This window comes from Cupressus sempervirens, chromosome 7 (genome assembly GCF_028749045.1).
Source record: "Cupressus sempervirens isolate cs-2001-9-10 chromosome 7, ASM2874904v1, whole genome shotgun sequence".
Lineage (NCBI taxonomy): Eukaryota > Viridiplantae > Streptophyta > Pinopsida > Cupressales > Cupressaceae > Cupressus > Cupressus sempervirens.
The window spans coordinates 836,850,554-836,876,101 of record NC_143124.1 but is presented as its reverse complement, the minus strand read 5'-3'; positions in this window follow the sequence as shown (position 1 = coordinate 836,876,101).

Here is a 25,548-nt window from a genome sequence, read left to right as displayed (position 1 = left end):
AAGGTGTTCCCTGGAAAACCCTCCATGCATTTGGACTAGTTCCTCTTGAAACTCAATGAATTTACATAGGCTACTTTCATCAATCATACAAGCTTGTGTGCACTGATTCTTGCCACAAATGGGAAAACCACTAACCTTAGAAATAAGATCCTCAGTGACTTCAAAACTCATCCCATTAATGGTCACTCTTATGTCATTCCATGAATTGAAGTACTACATTGAGATACTCTCCTCATGTTTTATCATCCCTTCCATAAAGGTTAACAAGCTGCCTTCCTGTAGATAAAAAATCACTACTTCGCTCTTATGAATGCAATCCTCCACACCCACAAGTTCGATACGATCACTGGTGCCCATTTCGCCATCCAACTTGACCACTTACTCTTTAGATTTTTCCACCAACTCCTCTTAATTTTTTGACATCACCGTGTTGGACATAAGGTACTCTACCTAAGTTAATAAAATTCATTCAAGATGAAAAAATAGAGGCAGTAAAAAGCCATTAGAAGGCTACACGTTTTCTCAATGCCCAAAAAACCTCTTTCCATAACACATGTTAATTGTCCCATGCCTTCTGTAATCACATGATGCTAGCTATATTTGGAGTGGGCAATGAGCAAGGTGTCTTTACTATCCTTTGTTGTCAATTTTTTTAATCTAATCAGATCCATAACCTTCACCCTTTTGTGGAAATAATTATTATTCATGTCAAGGAAATCATAAAATTCTATCCACATATAATCTTTTCAAATGTAAACTTTATGAGGCCATTTATTTTCTTGCCCACACAAAAACTTGAAGATGTGTCACTTGGTGTGATGATTCATATGGTAGTGTTAGAAGTACATTCACGTTCCATCAAAATTTAGTTGATGATAGAATTAGGTTGGTGTCCTCCCATTCACCTAGCCTCATGACACTAATTTTGAACTTCATTTCCAAAAAATTCCAACTCAAATTTGGGTAGCAAACAAATTGAGGCTGAGGTAAAATTTTCAAAAAAATAAACATCTTAGAATTCATTGATGAGATTAAATCATATAAATTATTACAAAGAGAAAAAAAAAAAACTATGGTCTTTTTATAGATTTTAAAAAAATATTAGAGCAATTGTAAGTGATGGATGAGCATAAGACACATGAAGAAAAACAAAGGTTTTTTTGTTAGACTTGGAATAGATCACTAATGCCATCGACAATTTTGGACAATGTCATCAATCAAAGTGTGTATTATAGATTGTACAAGCAAATAAATAAATAATGATTAGTTTCATATGGATCGATCTTTTGAAAGTTTTTGATATCATGTAAAGTTTCATATATGATGGTTAGATGGATCTTTTAAAAGTTTTGTATATCATGTAAACTAATTGTTTTTACTTTTGCTACTAATTATATTGGTTATGATTTAATTCATATGCATTATAGAGACCATAAAAGTCATACACCCATTTAGAATCATAATATAAAGAACTACTACTAAGTGATTAATAAATATTCTTAATAGCTAAGCTTGTGGTGTGTATGAAGAAAAAGTGTTATAGTTATGATCAGATATAATTCACGTGCTACAAAAATACTCTTTAGAAATTAAAACATATTTCTCATTAAAATACTCTTTAGAAGTTAAACCACATTTCTCATTGCACAGTGTTAACCTCCATCAAAATGATGCACCTATTTAAACCATAATATAAAGAACTAATACTAAGTGATTAATAATTGTCCTTAATGTCTCTTTTTGAAGTCAGCAAGGGGAAATAACTAGTTTACCAATGTGTGTCTGATTGGAGGTTAGATAGGTCCCTTGAGAGGATGGATAATTTGGAAGTTGGTAACAATGATTTTAACTCCTCTATGATGTTAATTTCTTAGCATTATGAGCAACAAGAGGAATTAATTGGGGACCCAGATTATCCCTCTTCCAACATTTAGGAAGTGCATTTTAATGAATATGTTGGTTCATATAATGAATTATTGAGCTCAATCATTAAGAAAAGTAAGGCAGACTATCCTTCTCCCAATGATGAGGATGTATAGGTTAATGATTATGAACTTATTGGGGATTCAGATCACCCCTCTACCAACCTTCATGATACACATTATAGTGATTATGTGGATTTGGATGATGAATTACTAATTTCAATCTTGAAAAAAAGTAAGACAACATATCTTGACTACACAAATAAGCTTGATTGTTAGGGTGTTTTAGATGATAGTGAAGTCAAATAGAATGAATTTCAACCCCCAACTGTGGAGTTGCATAAATAATTTTATTATTCTCATATTTACTCTTTGAATCAAACCCCCTTGATTGAGAATCTTCAAATCAAGACTCTAAAGAATAGGGTAGAAAGCCTAACTTAGTTAAAATTAAAGAACAAATTGATTAGGGTATTCAAACTACTCTTTATGAGACAATTACTACTACCAAAAGGATGAGGAGTGATAGGCACATTCCTCAGGGGAAATAAATATTACTTCATGGAATATTAGAGGCATTCATGCCTTTGACGAAAGGGCTAGCATTAAAAAACAAATTGATACAAGTGATGCTGATGTGGCAATTTTTTAAGAGACAAAACTCTCAGACCATTCATATGAGAATTCAATTGTTACATGGGCTCGATGGGAATCTATTCATGACCAAGCTTAGGGTGCCTTAGGTGGACTGTATATTTCATGGAAGCCAATAAGCTAAATTATTATGTTAGTGTAAATTTTCTCAAATTGGCAAGACGTAGTTATATCATGATTTGATTTAAATTCACACTCTTCAATATTTAGGGTCCCACCTCTACAACTAAAAAGTTAGCCCTATGGAATACTCTCTCTAATATCTTACATTCTATTCAAACTAATTTGAGCCTTTTTTTCTAGGGATTTCAATGCAATTTCATCATCCCTGGATAAGACTGGAGGTTATTGGATAGATTAGGTTATTAATAAATGTCCAAGTTGACTTATACTTGTTAAATAGTTATGCAAGAGTAAGTAGATCTTAGTGTATTTAAACTATTACATTCATTTAACTTCTCTCCTACCAATTTGTGTGTGTAGTAATTCATTGAGTGGTAGCAGATTGTAGAATTTAGAATTTGTTTAAGTGCAATCTTTCATTCCTCTCATTCTCCCAATGGAATCTATATGTTCAATGATAACACCATTCTTCAAATCAACATTATGTATAGACTCTAGAGGCCAAACCTTCATGATGCTCAGGTTGCCAATATTTCGCATGGGAAAGGATCTACACTAAGTTTTAGTGAGATGATTTTATCACATCATACCTAGGTTCACCATGCTCCAAAGAATAAAGAGGCTATCAATTTTCTTATTCTCGTCAACAATTCTGAAATTTATGTTAAATATCACAGTAACAAGTAAATACCTTCTAAACTATAAAACATGATAACATTATACATTATAGGCATTCAAAATCTACCAAAATCATAGACACAATACAGTGATATAGTGATGAAGAGCCATGCACACCTAGAGAGCACAAGTTATGATGCATAAGCTTGGATCTATGACAAGTTTCAATGAAAGGATCTAATCATGCAATGCCCGAGTTGACCATGTTGCAAAGAATGAAGAGGATTGTGTTTTTCTTATTCTCTTTAGTAATTCTTATATATATGTTAGATAACACAGTTACAAGTAGATACCTACTAAATTCAAAAACATGATAATATCATGCACTATAGGCATTTTGAATATACCAAAAGCATATACTCAATACACTAACAAATAAGCCCTACACCTAAAGAGAACATGATAAAAAAACATGATTGGTTACATGGACACAACATAGCCAATATGAAGCCTCTTGTTGTTGTAGCAACTATACCAAACATCCCAATCCATAGCAATCTCTAATTTAAATCTCATACTACCATGGGGAAAAATAATTGGTTTAACTCTAAATATTTTTGCATAGATTTTTTCTATGCAAAATTTATGCAGTTGTGCAAAATGAAAATGCTACATATCATTCCAACTATAAACATTCATAAGCTTTGAGAAAGAGAAATTTACCTCAGGGTCTTGTTATGCCGAGAGTTCTTCCTATGGATTCCAAGCACAGACCAACAACAAACTCTCTCCACCAAACAATCCTACCAAACAAACTTGCCAAATAACAAAATCATGAATATGATTTTTTTTAATTATGATGTTGATATGGTTGAAATTTCAATCAACTCGAGCATAAAAAGCCTAATTTTGTCAAAATTTTGACGAACTTGAACATAAAAACAAAAAACAAAATAAAAATCATAGGCCAATATGGCCTTTGGTCAAAAAAAGGGGAAATGTACTAGTGCCCATTGATTAGAAAATAGAGAATCTGTGTATAGAGTCAGCCATGATTACAAAAAAATTCCAAAGGTTAGAGGGGATGGGAGAATAATAGTATAATTTATAAAAAATCTATCAACAATAATCATATGCAAAGGGGAAAAGTAAAGAATAAATGATCAACATCCTCAAGAGCATTAGCACAAAAAATACATTTAATGTGATCAGATATTTTCAATTTCCATAACCTACTACTTGTTAACATGTAATGTTTTAGTGCCAACCAAGTAAATGTGTCAACCCTTGGTGTAATTTTGTTACTCTAGCATGTAACTTATAAGCCCTTTGCAAACCAAATTGGTGACCATGATCTTGGAGATCTTAATAACCAACTTTGACTGAATATTGGCCATATTTAGAAGGAAGCCAAACAAAAATAGTTATGTTATTCAAGGTGCTTTTGAATAAAGATTTAGAGACATGATCAATAGGAAGGTGATCTAGATCCTTCCAATAAAGCTTGAAATAATATCCACATGATCAATATATTGAACTAATTTACTGCCCTAGATTTTAGAAACTAATTCATAAATTTCAAGGAATTATTTTTTGTGAATAAATGGAACAAATCCATTCTAAGAATCCAGCTAGAATAGCACATCCTCACCATTATGCACTTCCCATGATATGTAGTATGTAATTAGGTGATGGGAAGACATCATGAAGTCCCACATGTCAGACCCTTTTGGAGGATTGACAATTGTTAAAACTCTAGTGGGGTCCATGGAATCTAAATACTCAGCACTTATGATTTTATACTAGGACCTATCTGGTTTACTATATAGTTGACACTTCAATTTAGTACCAAATTCTAGATTTCTTTTTGAAATACCATGAAGGCTTGATCCCCCACAATAATTATTAAGCACCATCCCCAGTAGAGAGATTAATGGAATCTGATTTTTACCATCCAAATTGTTGTTCCAAAGAAAGTATCTAATAACCTTTTCAATTTGTTTTATGATTGATTTAGGGGCCTTAAAAACAACAAAGAAATAATTCAGGATGGATTCAAGTACTGATTTTATCAGAGTTAATCTCCCAGCAAATGATAACCATCTAAATTTCTAGCTAGATATTCTTGCATTTAACCTTGAAATAATTCCAAACCAATATAGATCCCTAAAATAGAGGGATGCCTAAATATGAGTTGGAAAATTTAGCATCATTGAACTCAATACATATTAAAAGTACCTCATTGACTTTGGGGTTTTTATTGAAGAAGAAGATTAAGGATTTTTGGGGATAGACTTGTTGATTTGAGGTAGATTCATAAAGAATAAGCAACATTTTCACTTGGTGAATCTCCTTAATGGAATATTTAGAAAAAAGATGTGTGTCATTAGCAAAGAGGAAGTGTGTAGGTGCAATACCTAAGTTTGGTAATGATATGCCTTGCCATAATCCACATTGATTAAGAGCTTTAATAGTCCTACTTAGAGTTTCAGCCATGATGATAAATAAAAATTGGGATAGTGGATCCCCCTGTCTAACACCTTGAGATGCCTTAAATTTACCGTGAAAAGATCTATTGATGAGAACTAAAAAATTAGATCCTTTTAACCATGTAAGAACCCACTTACTCTATTTCCTAGAAAATCAAAATTTAAGCATAACCTTAGATAGAAAACTCCAGTTGACCCTATCATACACTTTCAAAATATCTAGTTAAATGAAACAAGCTAGAAGGTTATGAGTTTTGATAGAATGTAATATATCATGGGAAACTAAGGCACCATCCATAGTTTCTCTACCTAGAATAAACCCTCCTTGTTGAGTAGAAATAATACCTAGAATAAAACCTTGAACTCAGAAGTAGAGGGATTTTCAGAATATTTTATAAATCACATTACATAGTGAGATTGGAAGAAAATATACAAATGTCTTTGGGGCTTGCAACTTAGGAATAAATGTAATAATTGTTTTGTTAAAATGAGAAAAGAAAGAACTACTCTTTCTAGATTTCTCCAAAGCCAAAAGTAAATCAGGGCCTACGAAATCCCACGTCTTTTGGAAGAATAATGTTGTGAAACCATCAAGACTAGGGGCTTTGTCTTCCAAAAATAGAAAGACCACATGTCTAATCTCCTCAAGAGAGAAAGGTTTTAATAGATTATAATTATCTTCTTCTTTTTATAAATGTATGAATATTGGCCAATGAAAACTCCTTAGCCTCAACTGAAGAACCATCTACCAATTTTTCAGGGGCTAGTAATTTCTAGAAAAAAGTTGAATCCTTCTTGGGCTATGTTCATTTTGGAGGATAATGAGTTTCCTATAGATGAGTGTTGAATAGAAAAAAATAGCTTGCTTAGATCTTTTTTAAGTTGTAGATTTGTGGAAAAATTTAGTATTTTTATTCCTGCTTGCAACTAAAGTTCACATGATTTTTGTTGCCAAAAGATTTCTTCCCTAAGAAACAACTCTCCCCATTGAACCTATAACTCTTTCTACCTTAAGTATTGTTGGTAAATAGATTTGTCAATGTAAAACTACCTTTAAGAGATGACCCTATTTGCCCTATGAATAGTGACAACTATGCCAATAGTTGGAGAGATTGAAACTAGTCATTACATTTGAGAGGAGCAGCTCCCTCATATGATGGGTGTATTTTATATTTTAATAAAATATATTCAAACTAAAAGGTTAAAGATAAATCTATTGATGAAGAATGCAACACAATGACTTCATAGCTTTCCTCAATAACTTAAACCACTAATAAAAATGATCAATAACTATGCTTTAATGCTAGCATTAGCTCATTCAAAATTTGATCATTTAGTAACATCTACACCATATCGTGAAAACATTAATTATAACTAGAATCAACACCCAAATAGTATAGACTTTGAAGAAAAAAGAATATAAAATGCATGTTCCTTTATTTCCTTGCACCAAGAACATAACAAGAAATTGAGTACAAAGACAACCTCTGTACATACTTTCCAAAAAATATCTTATCATAGAAAACATATGTATTCCCTTATTTCCAATTCCAGAAGATCCTTTATTACAATGAGATTTAGAAATTTATAGTAATTCTAGCATAACCACCTTCTCGAGTTTGTAACTACTTAAAAAGTTACAGCTTTTAATTTGGAATATGTTTGGAAACTAACTCTAACTCTAACTCATACAAATTTTGACCTTTAAAGCTTAACCTTGACTAAAAGAAAGCTAAGACCCTGACTTATGAGATACAAGAAATGACATGTCTAGAACTTAAAATATGCAATTTTAAAGATATTCATGTGATTGATTTTGTTGAGATTGCCTTTTATCTACATATGCTTCTTCTTTGTTTATCTTAATTTTACCAACATAGCACAAACATTCCTTAATAATTTTGGATTCTTTTGAAAGTTTAAAATCTTAAGGTGATCATTCCATTTCATATCTTTCTAGATCATTTAAGCTTGATACATGGATATTTCTACTGATGAGATCAACCTCTTAGAAATAATAGCCAACACTCTCTCCTTAAATTATGAAGGATCATAATTATGTTTGAAGAGTTGGAGGAATCGCTCTGCTTTACATCCATCTCAAGAAGGAGAAAATAAATTTGGAAATAATCATAATGTGCATCATCTTGATCATTAATTTTTTTACTTTTCATGCACATGGGGAATATTTGAGAAAGGCATGTACTCAATGAGCTTCCACCATGATTACAATTCAATCAAACATTTCTTCATCTTCTATTTCACACATCCATGATATTTAGATATCTTTGTGTAATTGTTGAATTTGTGCATCCATGCTTTATGTCAAAATTTTGCTCAGAACATTTCAAGTAATTAGTCTATGATATTACTTAACTATTCTTTGATGTGTCTACTCAGCTGCTCCAATGCTTCATATGATGAATATATCTCACCTACAGAGAATATGGCACAAAACATGAAAATAAAGGTGACATTTTGATTATCTAAGTCGTCCAGACTTCTTTCACCATTCTATGGTTTATCAAAAAACTTATAAACTTTTCCTATGCTTCACAATGAATAGAGGATGAACTTCATGTGTGCTATGTGCATCTATATTTGCATCCACATCTTCAAATTCATTTGTCAAACAATTCTTGTGTCACCCTTTGCACATTGTCTTTGCAGAACAAAATCTCCACTTGGGCTATGAGATATAGAATAATCTCCAGCCAAAGTAGTAGCTATGTTTAGAGGTTTTGGCTTGGAATACTACATGACACACATCCTCTACATTCTCATAATTTCACCAAGCTAGTAGACTGTCATATTTGCTTCACATCTTGTCGCATCTTCTCATATCCAAATAGTTCCTTTTTGCATGAACTTTCTAGATGAATGACATGCTGAGAGTAAATAGTTGAGACATTCCATCATAGATAATACATGATATCCCCTTTATATCATAGTTTGGAGATTGAAGCATTTTGTCAACATATCGTGACCAATACTGATCGTACCACCATACAGATATAATCTTATGCACTTTGTTTGAATGGCATCGGGATGAATGTGAAAATATTTTGTCAAAAATAACATGTGTATTGATTATTGCGATCAACTCATATTCCTTAACCATATTGATCTCCTTTGTTTGCATGCTAGAAGACTTAAATGGATGGTGAGATTTTTAATGCTTTCACTTCTTCATTTTCATCCACCATTGTTTTGAATGCCACAAGTTACATAGGAAGTTCACTATCAAGCTAGGTATTTGATAGATTGCAACTTATGACTAGTCATATACTTACATGGTTCATGGTTCACGCTTGCTTATATTCAATGAATATTCTATCAAAAATTCCAATTACATTTGTCACTGTCTATTGGGAAAGCATCTTGACTCTTACACTACTGCTATCAAATAACGCACATTCATTATCTTTTGTTTGATAGAAAAGTTATTATATTGGGCTCTTACACCTTGTTACTTGAATCCACGGCTACATTACCTTGGTTCATTGATAATCTGATATTGGGAATGCGTGTCTTCTGGTGGGTGTTGTCTCATCGATACCATTATCTTAGATGGTTTCCAACCTTATGAATGTTACTGCACATATAGGCACATCTAATTGTTTGATCACCTAATGCAGGCTACAGACCCCTTGAGCTTTTACATCTATTGCATAATGTAATGAAGGATATTTGGCGATGACATTTTATCATAAATTTTCCATGCAAGATGAGCAAGTTCCTTTCCTCATGGGTCAAATATTATCTCACTATTCTAAAAGATCTGCATCTTAGCATTGATTTCCTATCAACTATGGAGTGTGATCAATGAAATAGATTTTCCATTATATGTTAAACCAAATACATGGCATTGACATGACCATTTTGTACTCAGCGCAATATGGTTGAGAACATTGCTTGTGTACAACAATATGATTAAAAAGAACATTGGAATCATCAAACATAATCTCAATCATCTCCCATTCATGTTTGGACTTAGAATATAGCAAGGGTTTCCATTAAGAGAATTGGTACCTTTCAGAAGAAATTTGGATCTTGTTGGAGAAAATATGGTGCAGCAACAAAAGTTTCCTTCCACGTTATCAAACCAGGATCACCTAACCTATGTCTTTGAATTCAATGGAAACAAATCTTCCTCATATCTTAACAATGAAAAATTAAGCTTAAAAAGGATGAGTCAATTTTGACTATTTAACAAGTATAGTTTAGGAAGTAACCTTTAGTGTGTGAAGTTTAAGCTATTTGAATAATGACAGGTGAAATAAATATAATATTTGATGTTTTAAATTTAAGCAACTTGCCTTGATTCTTGCTCCATTTTTGGTTCCAATAAACAAAATGTTATGAACATCATTTTTTTTCCATTATTGCTTCTTACCCATCTTTTCCTAGGCTCCCAATGCTGAAAGTAATAAAAAATATATTAGAATCATCCCATAGACACATTATAGGTGAAATTTTGACCTAAATTTTTGACCAACTAGGATAGAGAGTTGTTCTTGATACCCTTTTTTTGGTTTTTTATGCTTGAGTTAGTCAAAATTTCAAACAACTAGGTTCATAATCAAAAAATGAAAATCATGATTCATTATCTCTTATTTTGCATTATTTTTTGGTAGCACTCTACGTGCATGCAGGAGGTATTTGATGACTATTTGATTTCCTCAAGAGCTATTTCATGGTGATTTGATTTGCTTGCTACCCACACAAAGCCCGAACTTGAGATCTGGTGAAAAGGTATTTATTTTTTGTTTCGTCACATCTTGCTAGAGCTATTGGAGGTGAGCTCTTGAAGGGATATCATACTGAATGATTAGCCCAACTAAGGAGTTCTTCCAGTTGGCATTTATAGAAGCAATTGTGTGTTTGTTTCAAAAACTAATCTAGAAGCATTGATCTAGGTGCTTCCTGCTTTCTAATATTTTTTCTTCCATTGAGTCTTGTTATAGTATAACTGGTTGTAAAGATCAATTGTTGATTTCCCATAACAATAACATAATCACCCAACATTGAGGAAATGCAATACTAATTTTTCCACCAATTATGTAATTATGAGAGTACAATATTATCTTTTAGTTTCTTCTATTTAGCATCATTAGTAACCTCTAATACCTAGGCCACATCTCTACAGACAATTTCTCTCGACACATAATTTGAGATGAATTTAGATTTGATGCATCAATTGAATCTAGAAATATCTAAAGTTACCTTCATCTCCAAAGCCAATGTCCATCTTTCAATAGATATCTTGTTTCTATGGGCGTCAAGGAGATCCATCTCCTAAAAGAAAAGCATGCACCATTTTATAGCTTTCAATCCAACTACAATCCAACTACATTTAGGCTTCTTCTAATTTCTCCACCTTTCATCAAATTACTATTTGAAAAAATCATCACACCTACTTGTTTATCTTAAAGATCCGACTTTGAATGTGAAGGGATCATGCAAAATATTTATGTAGTTCAGAGTCTTCACATTCAAAAAAATTGATTTCTATTGGGTTCATTTGAAATCATTCAATTTCATGAGCACATAAAAAATCTATTAACATTATAGAAAATTTTAGTGCTATCCTATTTTGCACACATGCATAATGAAATATTTGTGAAGATAACAAGTAAAAATATTTGATGTTTATTGGGTTCATTTGAAATCATTCAATTTCATGAGCACATAAAAAATCTATTAATATTTATAGAAATTTGAATGCTATTCTATTTTGCACACATACATTTTAGCATCATCAGTAACCTCTAATACCTAGGCCACATCTCTATGGACATTTTCTCTCGGCACATAATTTGAGATGAATTTAGATGCAATGTATCAATTGAATCTAGAAATATAGAACTACCTTCATATCCCAAGACAATTCTTCATCTTTCAATAGATATCTTGTGCCTATGGGTTTCGAGGTGATCCATCTCCTAAAAGAAAAGCATGCACCATTTTATGGCTTTTAATCCAACTATATTTAGGCTTCTTCTAATTTCTCCACCTTTCATCAAATTACTATTTTAAAAAATTATCACACCTACTCGTTTGTCTTAAAGCTCCAACTTTGAATGTGAAGGGATAATACAAAAAATTTATGTAGTTCAGAGTGTTCAGATTCAAAAAAAATTGATTTTTAGTGGGTTTATTTGAAATTCAATTTCATAAGCACATAAAAAATATATTAACATTTATAGAAAATTTTAATGCTATTCTATTTTTCATACATGCGTAATGAAATATTTGTGAAGATAACAAGTAAAAATATTTGATTTTTAGTGGGTTCATTTGAAATCATTCAATTTCACGAGCATATAAAAAATCTATTAACATTTATACAAAATTTAAATACTATTCTATTTTGCACACATACCTAATGAAATATTTGTGAAGATAACAAGTAAAAGTATTCCATTTATAGGCCAAGAGTCTTGACCTTACATATTCACCTCTACTTGTTCGATTGAAACATAACTACGAGTGTTGACCTTCCAAATTTGCAAGAAAAGTTGCACAAAAATTTGCATCACAATTTTTTGAGAATTTTCGCAACTTTTCAATATTTCTATGTAAATTACTTCAAATGCCTACCAAAAATTGATAAATCATGCAAGAACTCTAAAAAACATAAAACTGAAGATTTTTGGTCAACTCATAGTGTTGAACAACATTGACTAAGGGTATGTGCAGGATCATGGTGTGCCAAAAAGTGGCAATCTAAAAAATCTATAGTTCTAAAATATCTCAAATCATTTCAAAATCTAATCCAACTTTTTTCCCACCCACCATGATACTAAATAAAAAAAATTAATATATTTATAAGGTCTACTATATCTTTTGATACCAAAACTATATGGTCAACTTTAAAAACATCCTACATATGTGATTTTGGCCTATTTTTATGTGATTTTTACTTCAAACATGTAGGTAATGACTTTTTCTTCACCAAAATTTGATGAAATGAAAAGGGTTTCTTAAGAATGTTCTTATCTTTCCATAAATATAAGGTTTGTCAAATTATGAGTTTAGTAAGTTACTTTTTTTCTAATGGAGTTATGTATAAAGTGCTGACTGACACACTACTTGAAAAATAACTATAACTTTGAAATGTTATAACATTTTTAAAATCCAAAAGATGCATCACATTCTATGTTTCTTCTACTATAGGGGAAAAAAATGAAAATTTGAATTTTGTAGAGTTTTAAATTAGTTAAGGTGGTCAGACACGAGAGTTTTTTATTCCAAAAATATTAAAGTCAAAAATTAAGTATTAATTATTTATATAGAATAAAAAAACCCAAAAATATGTGTCACATCTAGGCATGAGTCTACTACTTACGTCTAGAATATTATTAAAAAATATTATCATTTGATTTTGATTAAGGTGGTTAGAAATATGTCAATTTCTTATTTTTGTTCTAAATTTTTTGTAATATTGTAGTAAAATTGAAAATTTTGACAAATCAATTTTTATTTTTTAAAAATAAGTCCTAATGGTTTAGAAACTAGATTCAATGTGCTAGAGATTCTTTTCTCTCAACTTTTTGATATAAATTTAATAACAAGTAAAAAATTGCACGTCAAGTTGACATAACCCTAATTTCTTAATTTTTTATTGCCACTTAAGAGCACAGTTTGGTTGACGATGATCCTGCACATACCCCTAACCTACAACTTGTGCATAGGCCTTATTACAACATGTTAGAAATTTGTATAAAATGTATTCTAGGATACTTGAGATTGACTTATTGCCATGTGTCAACTTGGACATTTATTAATAACCTAATCTATCAAAAACTTGACATTTGACCATCTTGTTTAGGACCTTGAGCCCATGCACCACTATCCCATTTTTAACACCACTTAGAGGCTTTAATAGCCTTATTACATTATTTATGTTGACATATCAGTCAAGTTTTTTATTAGTGACATACACTTATTCAGATTTTAAGTATCTACCAAGCTTATATTATATAGTTAATAATGTTAACCAAGCATTTTAGTTGTTACCAAGTTCTACAGTTGCTATCAAGTCCTTTGGACAAATTTCATTGTGTAGCAAGCAATCAAAACTACTGTGAAGATCAATAGTGTAAATTGAGCATTTCAGTGTATGTTGAGTCTACTAGTGCAAACCGAGCTGTGTAGTTCTTAATGAGTTCGTAGTTGATGTGATGCAAGTCTAGTGTTAGCCGAGATACTCAGTGCTAACCAAGTGATTTAGTTTATATGTTAAGTTTTATAGTATTCACTGAGTCACTAGTGCAGACCGTGTTCAAGACTACTTGGACGTGATTAGTATGGATCAAGATTCTACATCTACCGAGTGCATGACAATGTCAAGCATTGAAAGTGAATGCTGAGTATCAAAACCTCATTGAGTCAGTCTTTAGAATCTAAGTGTCTACATTTGAGCTGACTTTGTAATATTTGTGTAAACTTGTATTGTGACCGACTTTGTAATTGTGTAATTGGATTTGTATATATATAATGTATTTTCTCACATCCAATGTATGAGAATAGAATGCAATGTAATCAAATATAATAAGAGAAGAGTAGAAAGAGATAATTACAAAGACTATAATAGTATAAGAAGAAACAAAGATATATCTATCAAAACAAGTTGATTTATTCACATAAGGAATCTCACTTAGCAAACCAAGTTGCAGATCAGAGATCAGCTACTACTTCATCCTAACAAGTGGATCAATCAAATCCTTTAACAAGGTAGACCCAAAAATCCTATGTAAATCTCTTTACTGAGTGCATACTTCATTGCATGTTTGTTAATCCTTTAACAATGTGGACCTAGCAGTCCTTATTGCTCCTAATAGGGCAAATCATCAGAAGTGATCAATGTAAGCCTTAACAATCCAACTTTATACTATAGTACTAAAGTTTGTGAGTATCATCCCCACTCCAATTTTACTTTCTATTTGGAAGGTTTCTAGGTCACCAAATCTATGTTTCAAAGTGTTGTGTATGCTTTCATGTTTTTAGTTTCTTGTGCATGCAATTAGACCAAAATATATGCAAAGGATTAATTGGGTAATTGAAGATAATAGTTTTAGAGTTATTGATTCACCCCTCCCCTCTTATAATATTTTCAACAATTGGTATTAGAGATTTGTGGTTCTCAAATAAAGTTTAATAGCTTGAGCAAAGATCAAAGGCCATGGAGTTATTCAAACTTGACAAGTCTATTGACAATGAGAAGCTAGATTTGGAAATGGCTATTTCCTAACTCAAGAAAGAAAAGGAGAAACTCTCTCAATCCATGAAAAGAAGAAAAGATCTTGCAATTCAAATGAATGATCATCTCTACACTGAAGAAAGAATTGAAGGCCTTAATTCAACAAGAAACTCAAATGAAGAAAATGAAGCAACCAAAGAACTCATAGAAAAGAATGGTTCTCTACAAGAAGAAGTAAGAAAACTAAGAAGAGAACAAGAAATTCAATCAGTAAGCTATGTGAACTCAAGGAAGAGAAAAACAAGATAAAGGAAGAAATGAAAGGAAAAGATAACTAGATTCAACATCTATCCTTTTAGCAGGCTTACTTCATTAATTAACTCACAAATGCAAATGAAGAAATCATGAACCTAAGATCAAAAAATGAAAGATTGTAGAATGCCCTAAATTCCAAAAGGCAAATCAATGAAAAAATGATGAAATCCAAAGTAGACATGAATCTGTTGAATGAGAAAAATCTCTATAGATAAAAAGGAAAAGTAGGAATTGGATATACAGATGAAGGTGAATCTTCCAAGCAAAGAGCTCAAAAGAATCAAACACCTACTTGAAATCATTGTAGTAAGATAGGTCACACATCAAACAAATGTTGGAGAAATGGGAAAGAAAAATTAAATGGAAAGTTCTACAATTCCAATTAGCATGGTCTTAAGGCTAATGAATGCAAAGGGAAACCAAGATTTGAAGGCAAATGTCACAAATTTAAGAAACATAGACACAAGTCATCAGAATGCAAAACCAAGATAAAAAATCTAGTAGAAAAAATTGTTGAAGCTATATTTGGTTGGGACTAAAGCACCTAGTATAGATGTCATTACTGTGGAGAATTTGGAAACATCATATGAGGAAAAGAGATACTACTAAAAGATGTTTCATTTGTACAAAACTTGGTCATCTTTCCAAGAACTATATAAATACTAGAAGGATTGAAGATGAAAAGAAGGAAAAGGATGATAACATCAGGAAAAAAATGAGACAATAATGGGATCCAAAGTCTACCAATAATGCAAGTTAAAACAATGATGAACAAGTCAATCAAGAATTGGGTGACTCCACCATCTCTACTTGAGCTCTCAAAGGAGAAATAGAATTGTGATACTAAAGAAGGCATCCAAATCAGTTCTAGTTGAAAGGACAAAAGATCCATATCAGTATTCAAGATACAAAGGGATCACCAAGTAAAAGGGTACTAGTAACTACCAAGTTACTTTCCTTATGAAGTGAGGTCGGGTCACAAATTCTACTGAGCGAGGTTATAAGTAATTGAATTTTATGTGGTTATCGATTGATGGAAGACAACAACAAGTAATCAATGCAAGAAAATTGGATGATAGTCTGTCAAATCTATCTATCAGTAATATAAATTTTTTATAAAAGGAATGAAATTGAAGTCATTTTTACTGTGAATTCTCGAGGGAAAATTGTGCAGAGTGATCTTCAAGTGCATCTAAGAAATTTGAGAAAATTGTTACTGAAAGATTTCAAATTTTCTCAAACCCTACTGAGTAAAGATGGCATCCAGTAGCAACAAGTTGAAAGAAGGATCAAACATGTTGGTCTATTGTGTAGAATGTAAAGCACCAGACTTTATGCTCACTCCTACAATTACAGAAACCCTAGATCCAAGTGGAGCACAATCGCAAATCTCTCCAAAGGTATTGTTAATTAATGACAATCATTCTCATTTTAAATGCACGATTCAAGATATTGGTAATTTGGAAATGGACAAAGCCATAGAAAAGTTGTGTGTGAATGGGGTTTCAAAACTTGAGCATCAACATCTTGAAGCTAAAGGATTAACCCATATTCCTCACATGCCCTATGAATTTTGAGTGAAATGGATTAGGTTTATTCTCAGTCGAGTGCGCAATGTATAGTTATGGTTGGAGCAAAAAAATTTGATCATGAAGAAGATGATTCATAGAATCACTAGTCTCCTAATATTGGCTAAAGCTAAGATGACCAAAACCATAGGTTAGGTTGAATTGAAACAGAAAGCCCTAATAGAATGGGATGGAAGAGGCATGAAGATTAGTGGTGTCATTGACATGGAATTAAACTTTGGTATTCATATTATTGCACACAAGGTCTATAGTTTAAGTAGGTTAAATAGTATGCCATGTGAAGCACTTGACTTGGCATACAAGGTAGTCAAGAACAATCTTTCTCTTGACCTTGCCAAGCTACTATTGAATTAGTTCAACAAAAACATGGAAAGCATCAGAACATCAAAGAACAACCCATGTAAGTTTGGCTTTCTATTGACATGTTTATTCTTTTATATGTTTAGAAATTCTTTCCATCAAAAGGTTTAGTTGTATGGAGAAAAAATGTGCCAGTACTATACCAAATTAATGTGAACATTGCTGAGATGGAAGAAAATTATAATAGTATCATGGATAATTATTTTGATGCATTCAAGGAGAAAATGAATAACATATTTTGGATCCCCAAGAAACTAGTAGAGGATTATAAGGATGGTGTTTGTTCTATGGTAGATAGTGATAGGGTATACATTCAAGTATTCAGTCCTAGGATTGCATGGGTGAAACCTCTAGGATATGAGGTTAATATTGATGAAACAAAAGATATAATTGAGGCACTTGTAAATGAGCCAATTGATCCCAAGGATGCATATTCTAGTACATATGTTGAAGCCAAAGCTAGGATAAATTTGGAAATGAATCTCCATTGGGCGGTAAACAAAGGTAAGAAAAGAATTGCCAAGTTGAAAACAAGCACCACTCTTTTGTTAAAAAAAGAAAAAGGTGAGGATGAAGAAGCAAATGATGAGGAAGAATCAAAGGAAGAGGAACCAATGAAGAAAAAGGATAAGGTAATCATTACCAAGCCTGCTAAGCCATCCACTGCAGTGTTCACCGGGAGATCCTCAAGGAAGAAAGTTGATAAGGAAGGAGGAGACATAATATTCAAGAGACCTCCACCCACCTTCCATGATAGATTGAAAGAGCTAGAGGAGGGGCTGGCATAACAAATTTTAAGGTACTGAAGTATGAAACTAGAACTAAAAAAGAATAGAAGCAGATTGAAGATCTGGTAATGGATAAAATGGGTAAGTGTAAACACTCACCTGACTAGCTTACCTCTCAGATTCCTAATATGTTGATGGATAAGATTAAGCCAAGATGGGAATTTTCCATGCAAACTATAAAAGAAATCTATGCACAAACCCTGAGGTAGCTTATACCAAGCTTAACAGACAAAGAGGTGAAGGATTCCTTAAAGAAAAATGAAGAGAAACTAACTCTAAAATTCAACACTTGTCTAGTATTGATGAAAGACATTGAGAATGTTGTGAAGAATGCAACAAATACATGGAAGAATGTTTATCTTCTTCATAAATTGAGTGACTTTCTAGCTAGCATAATTGACAAGGATGATGAAGATGATCAAGAAAGGGATGAAGATTGTTGTAGTAGTTGTAAACTCACTTCCTCACTCTCCAACAAAAATAGTGACAACATGAAGCATGGAGAAAACCTTAGTAGGACTGATTGTGACAAACACTAACAACACAAACATCCAATCAATCTTTGCACTAGTTTAGCTTAGTACATCACTAATTGAAGTATCAAGTACTTCATCTATTGAGATGCAAACTCTTCCCTACTCCACTATGATTGAGACATTAATTTTGGACATGATAGCTTTGGATACATCAATTTTGGCTACTACAGGTATTTGTACTACTACTTCAGTAAGTGCAATATCAATTTTTGCAGTAAGTCGTATTATGTCTACTATTGTTTCCATTCCTAGTAAGCAAGAAATAAGTGCAAGGATAGTTGAGACCAAGCTTCAACCAAGCATAATCTTTTTGGGCCAAGGAAAAGTAAAGGAGGCAAAAATAGACCTTGATGAGGAAATTGTAATCCCTAATTGGGACATTTCCAAGCTCAATCTAGATCAAATGCAGACCTTTGGTGAACTTCTCCAAAAGAAATCCAAGTAGCAAAGGCTAAGAGAAGAAAGAGACAAATATTTTAAAATCATTGAGGCTGCCAAGAATATTTTGGCAGAGGCTATAGGTAGAGGCTATAGGTATAGAGGTTGATTCTTCTCAATCAATTTTGTATCAGTTGTCAGAAGTAGTCTAGAAGTTTAATGAAGAGGTAGATGGACATTACAAGTTATTATAGAAAGAAGAGAAGAAGTTTGAGAATAAAGTATTAGAGAACATTCCTCAATAGATTTCCATTTACCAAGTAGAACTTTCTACCATTTTGGGCTCTCCAGATGTACTAATGTATCATCATTTTTTTGTAAGTTGTGTGATGTTTCAAATTTTACTAAGGAAATAAAGGAAAAATTGTCCAAGATTGATGAAGATCTCAAGGTGAGTGCACAACAGTTACAGCTTGACCCAAGCTCAAGCTCTGCCCATTTCAATATGATCAAATTTTTGATAGATATGCAGGAAAAATTTCTTAGAGAAGAAGCAAGAATTAGATCTACTTTGATAGATATTCAAAATATGATTCTCCTTAAGATGGATGCACTAAAAAAGCATATTGCTCATCCAAAAACTCTCATCCATGACAATAATTTCTCCATAGAAGACCACATGATTGAGTTGTTAGCAAAAGTGCAGATTGTACTACACAAATGTAAGGTCTTACAAGACAATTGGGAAAACATTGTTAGTCTCAGAATGGTTTTGACATTTGAGTGCCAACACACTTAACCAATTTCTATATTGAAGCTATGCACACTATGTATGTCAAGCCACAACATGTGCCAAGTCAGAAAATCCATCAAGTGTTGAGTGATCTTTAGGTGCCAAGTGATCTTCAGGTGTCGAGAAGCCTTCAGGTGCTGAGTGAAGATCAAGTGCCGAGTGAATTTTGGTGCTGAGTATGATACATGAGCCAAGTGATAATTAAGTGCCGAGCAACACAAAATGCACATATGGGTTTGTAACTTCACTAATTCGGATGTAAACTATTTCTATGGCCGACATTGAAGGATCTAAAAGGATCAAATAGATAAGATCGAATCTTTTATTTTTTGTATGTAAACTACATGTAACCAATAATAAAAGTGCAAGGTAAGAGCGCGAAACAAAGATTCAATATGTATTGTAGATCTACTTCTAACTCTAAGTCTTCGAATGTCTTTATAAGGAAGACAAAATCTCATTGTATGAAGAATGGATGAAGGAGTGTATGGGGAAAATATAGTAGAGAACTTCAGAGTTTAGAGTAAAAAGACTTAGAGGAAGAGAGCAATAGTTAGACATCTAGTTGATTAGAACAAGGCAAGGGATACAAACAAATATTAGATCTCAGAGGATCAAGATCAGAGAAAGTAGATCAAGTGCCTGTAGTAAACAATCAAGCATTGTAAGCTATCAGGTTTATTATACCTAATACTCTCTAGTCATTGTATTAGAAAGGAAACACTATGTTGATAGGTTAGCTTAATAGCAATTTTGTAGATCCTATGAAAAGGTGATTAAATCCTTTAATAGGGTAACACTTCATGTAAAGTGTTTGTAAATCCTTTAACTAGGTCACTATTGACACAGTGTAAAGCCTTTAATAAGGTAGGCCTTTAACATGGCAAACCATTAGAAGTGGTTAAACATTATTGCTGCAGTGATTTTGTGGGTATCATTCCCATCCCAATTTTACCTTCTTATTCCTACAGGGTTTCTAGGTTACCAAAATTTCAAGTGTTATGTGGTGATGTATATTTATTTCTCATGATTGCCTAATGTTTATATGCATGCATGTTCATTTCAATTATATGTTATTAAGGGTTTAAAATAGGCTAAAAGCTAGTACTTTTGATTCACACCCCCCCCCCCCCCCCCTCTCAGAAGCATTCTTCCCATTAAGACTTCAAACAATTGGTATACGAGCCATAGTTATCTCAAGAAGAAGCCTAACATCTTGGAGGAAAAGATCTAAACATGGAAGTTTTCAAACTTGGAAAGATCATTGAGAACCAATTGATAGATGTGCATCCCACTCTACACAAGATAGAGGAAGCTAGAGAGGAATTAAGAAAATCCTTCAAAAGAAGGAAGGAGATAGCTAGAGCTGAAAATGATATAAACTACAAAGATATTGACACGAAAAAAGTATTTTCCAAAGGAGATTCAAAAGAGTTTGATGTAGCAATAGCAGAACTAATGGAGAAAAATAGAGCTCAAGTAGAAGAGACAAGATCTCTCAAGATGGAACAATGAATCACAGGCCATAATGTTATGTGAATCACTGAACAAAAGAAAAGAGCAGTTGAGGATAGAGTCATGATGGAAGATGACAAAAGGAATCCTGCAAATAGACTTGAAGAAAAATGTACTGAATTAACAAGGATCTCAAACATGCAAATGGATACACTTGCCCAAATGATGAACCTTCATCATGATCTAAATATGAAAGATATTGAGATCTCTACTTTGAGGATGTAGAATGAACAACTGCAAAATGAATTGAACAGAGAAAAAGAAATAGCAAAGAATCTCAACAAGTCAAGTGAAGCCATCAAGTATTTTGAACAGTTGATGAAATCTGCAAGATATGCCCATGATACATTAGGACTTGGATACAATAGCACTGAAGTTGGGGAATCATCAAAGAGTGTTGAGCAAAGAAGTGACAAAGGTAAGGATTTTAAACCCACTTGTCATTACTGTAATAAAAAGGGGCATACTGCTAATGTTTGCAGGAGTAGACGAATCAATCAGCCAAACACACCTAAAAGCAAGGGTTACTATCACGAGTGCAACATGCAAGGACATATGACATAAGATTGCAGGTCCAAAGTCACAAGGACACAAAGATTTGATGGACATTGCCATAATTGTAAGAAGTATGGACATAGAGGATTTGAATGCAGATCAAAGCCTATGTGGACATCAAATCAACCAGCAAAAACAAAAGGAAATAAAAATCACTACTATTGGGATTACAACACCAGGTATAGCTATCATTATTGTTAGGAATATGGACATATCTCTAAAAATTGTATAAGGACACACTTCAGAGGGAATTATAGTAGGTAGCTAAGTCAAACCACTTGTTTTAGCTGCTTGAAAAATGGTCATATTAGCAGAAATTGTCCTACAAGGTCAAAAGCACCAAAAAATGAAGCCAACAAAGGAAAAGAAAAGATTGATGTCAAAAAGATAATAGGGAAAATGAATAAGACTTGGAAGAAGAAAGATGAGTGCAGCACATCAAGTGAAGGGATCACTTCACCCAAAGGGTCAAGTGATCACACTTCATCAAACTAAACATGAATAGATGCATGGGACTGATATACAAAGTTATATCATACACCAGTCCCAAGACAAAGAAGTACTGAAATGAAGAAATCAGCATAAGCAAAGATGCCAAGTCATAATATGAAGATTCTTACAAAAGTACCGAGTTGTCCTCAGATGCTGAGTAAACTTTAGTGGGTGTCGAGTTCCTAACAACAATCGAGTTGATTACTGATGCTGAGTTGAGTAACTCCAATGGAAGCCAAGTGAAGTGGAAATGTAGTGCAAGCTGAGTAATGTTAAAAATCCTTTAGAAGCCAAGTGGTCAGTTGAGCATTTAATGATATGGAAATAGAGTATATTATCATGATTTTAATCATTTTTCTTCATCGTAAACAAGAAGCAAAGAAGAGAAAGAGAGTGGAGCAACTTCATAGTAGAGAATCCAATGTTCCAAGTAGATTCCAACCTCTTACAATGCATTTTCATCAATCTTAAGGTATTTTAATTTTTACCGAGCTACACAGTTTCATATTTCATTGTAAAGGAAACCTTAGTTTGCACAAATGGCTTTGACTTCTAAGAAAACCCATGACAAAGAGTTGTTTTAGGTCCAGCTAGTATCTAATGAGGTTAGGCAGCCTAATTTTCATCCCATCCCTAAAGTTGCATATAATAACAATCTTGCCGAAGCCCTTTCCCACATACCCCAAAAATTTGTAATGGTTTAGGACGTAAGGAGATGCTATGACTATAAGATAGGAGCCAGAGGAGATATGAAAATAAGGGAATCCTATGAGAAGTTGTGTGTCGATGGAGTTTTGAAGGATGAATAAAAAATTGCTGAAAGGAAGGGTTTAATATGAGCTTTGGGTTTTCCGACCATATTTAAGATAGAATGGATTAGACTTGTGTTAAGCAAAATTCATGATGGTAGTCTGTGGTTAGAAGATGTTCCCATAAAGATCATGAAAAGAATCATTCATAGGGTAACTGGATATCCTACCCTAGATTGGTATAAGACCTTGAGAAGTGAGTCCAAAAAGGTTATTGAGAAAAACACAATTGCCCAATGGAATAAAAGAGGAATGACAATTCACACCATTCAAGATCCTCTTGTTGAATTTGTTGTTAGAGTTATTGCCCATAAATTTTATCAATCCAGTAGACTCAACAATGTGCCATGTATTGCAATTGATGTAGGCTACAAATTGGTGAAAAATGATAATACTTATGATCTTATAGAACTACAGCTACAATAGATTAATGAAAACCTAGCAGCTATAAGAAGGAAAAAGGTTGCCCAATGCAAGTTTGGTGCAATTTTGATTTGTATATTCTTCTATGTTTAGAATGAATTTCCTTCTTTTAGAAAAGTTGCATGGAGAAATGATAGAACTATCATACCCCAAATTAATGAATATATAGAACAAATGGGAGACAATTTTCACACACTGATGACAAGTTATTTTGAAGATTTTAAGAAATCAATGAAGCAAAGACTTAGGATTCTAGTTTCTCTAGTGGAGAAACATGTAAATGATGTTTGTTTTCTTGTGGATATTGACTATACCTATGTACAAGCCATCATACCAAGAGTGAGATGGTTAAAGCCTCTTGGTTATGAGATAAACATAGATGAAGCATCTGCTTGACAATAACTACATTATTGGCAAAAGAGATAGACATGAGTGCCCAACACTTTGGCACTTATGATGTGGTAAGGTCAAAGGTGGATATGGAGTTAAAGACTGCCTCCACACTCAAGAAAAAGGATAAATTGATTAAAAAGTTGAAGGCAAAATCTGGTGAAGGCACAACAGAAGGGGATGAAGAAGATGCAAAAGGAGAAGAAGAAGAGCAAGAGCAAGGACCACCTACATTAACCCAAGGCATGGGTGAATATTTTTAAGAAGAGAAAAGAGCAGAGAAGGATGCACCCAAAGCTGAGCCCAAGAAAAGGAAAGAAAAGAAGCAACCAGTTGCATAGCTTAAAGCACAAAAGACTATGACAAAACCTAGGCCAGTAAAGCCAACTACAATGGCAAATACAAGGTGAACAACCAAATCAGAAAAGGAACAAGAAAAGAAGATGGAAATAGAACAAGGTGGGCCTGCAAAGTAGAAGAGAATAAAGTTTGTTGCACCATAGGAGTCAAAGGAAGAAGAAACATAATCTGATGAAGAACAATTTAAAATGGTAAGATGCTCCACTTTATCCAAATTAGAAAGCATTTGTAATGATATTAGAGATAATGCAAATTTATTTGGTCTTGAGACCATAAACTTCAATAAGTTGTCTATAGAACAAAAAAACATAGTTAAGGAGTCCATCTACACTATGATGGCAAAGTTCAAGACTACTCCACTTGAACTTGATGACTCAATACCCAAGGAGCTAAGCACATTAATTGAGAATAAGTGGCATTATTGCTTCAAAGTTGAAAAGGAAATAAGAGAGTCAACTTTGGCTTGTGTAATGCCAGACCTCTCAAAAGGTCAAATTAGTAAGGCAAGCAAGAAATATGCAAGCAAATTTGTACCTAAATACCGAGCCTTCAGTATCCTATAGAATCAAATTGAAGATGTTGTCAAAAAGTCAACACAAATATGAAGGTAATCTATGGATTGACTACAAGAAAGGAGGAGAAGATGACCTTTTTGAAGCGAGAAATGAAGAAGAAGATATTGATGAAAGTGAAAAAGAGGAAGATGTGGAGAAAGATGCCCAAGAAGGTGAATGAGCAATAACAACAAGAATAGAGTGTCCAAGACACCCAATTGCCACCACCTAGTCCTCCACATATTGCAACTATTCCTACATAATCTATAAAAATAAAGGATGTTCCTGACAGCTCTTGTCAGAACATCAATCCACTTACTGCAGAGGATCTCAACAAGATTCTTCACCAAACAACATTGCAATCACAGTTGTGCACTAGCCCTATTTTGGTGAGTGTAGATGAATTGCAGAAGGCAGTAGCTAAAATTATCAAGGATAAGGTGAATCCACAAGAATCACCTTCACAACTTCCTACATCTATTAGTACTCAACCTAAAGAGCACGAAGTCAAAGATAGAACTGCTATGGTTGACACTTTAGTAAGTACACCTATAGGAGAGATAGCTAAAGAGAAAACAAGACAAAAAGATACCTCTATATCTACAAAAAAAACACAAGGTGCATTTCCTAAGATAATTATCATTGATCAAGGTAGAAAAGAATATGACAAAGAAGGGGAG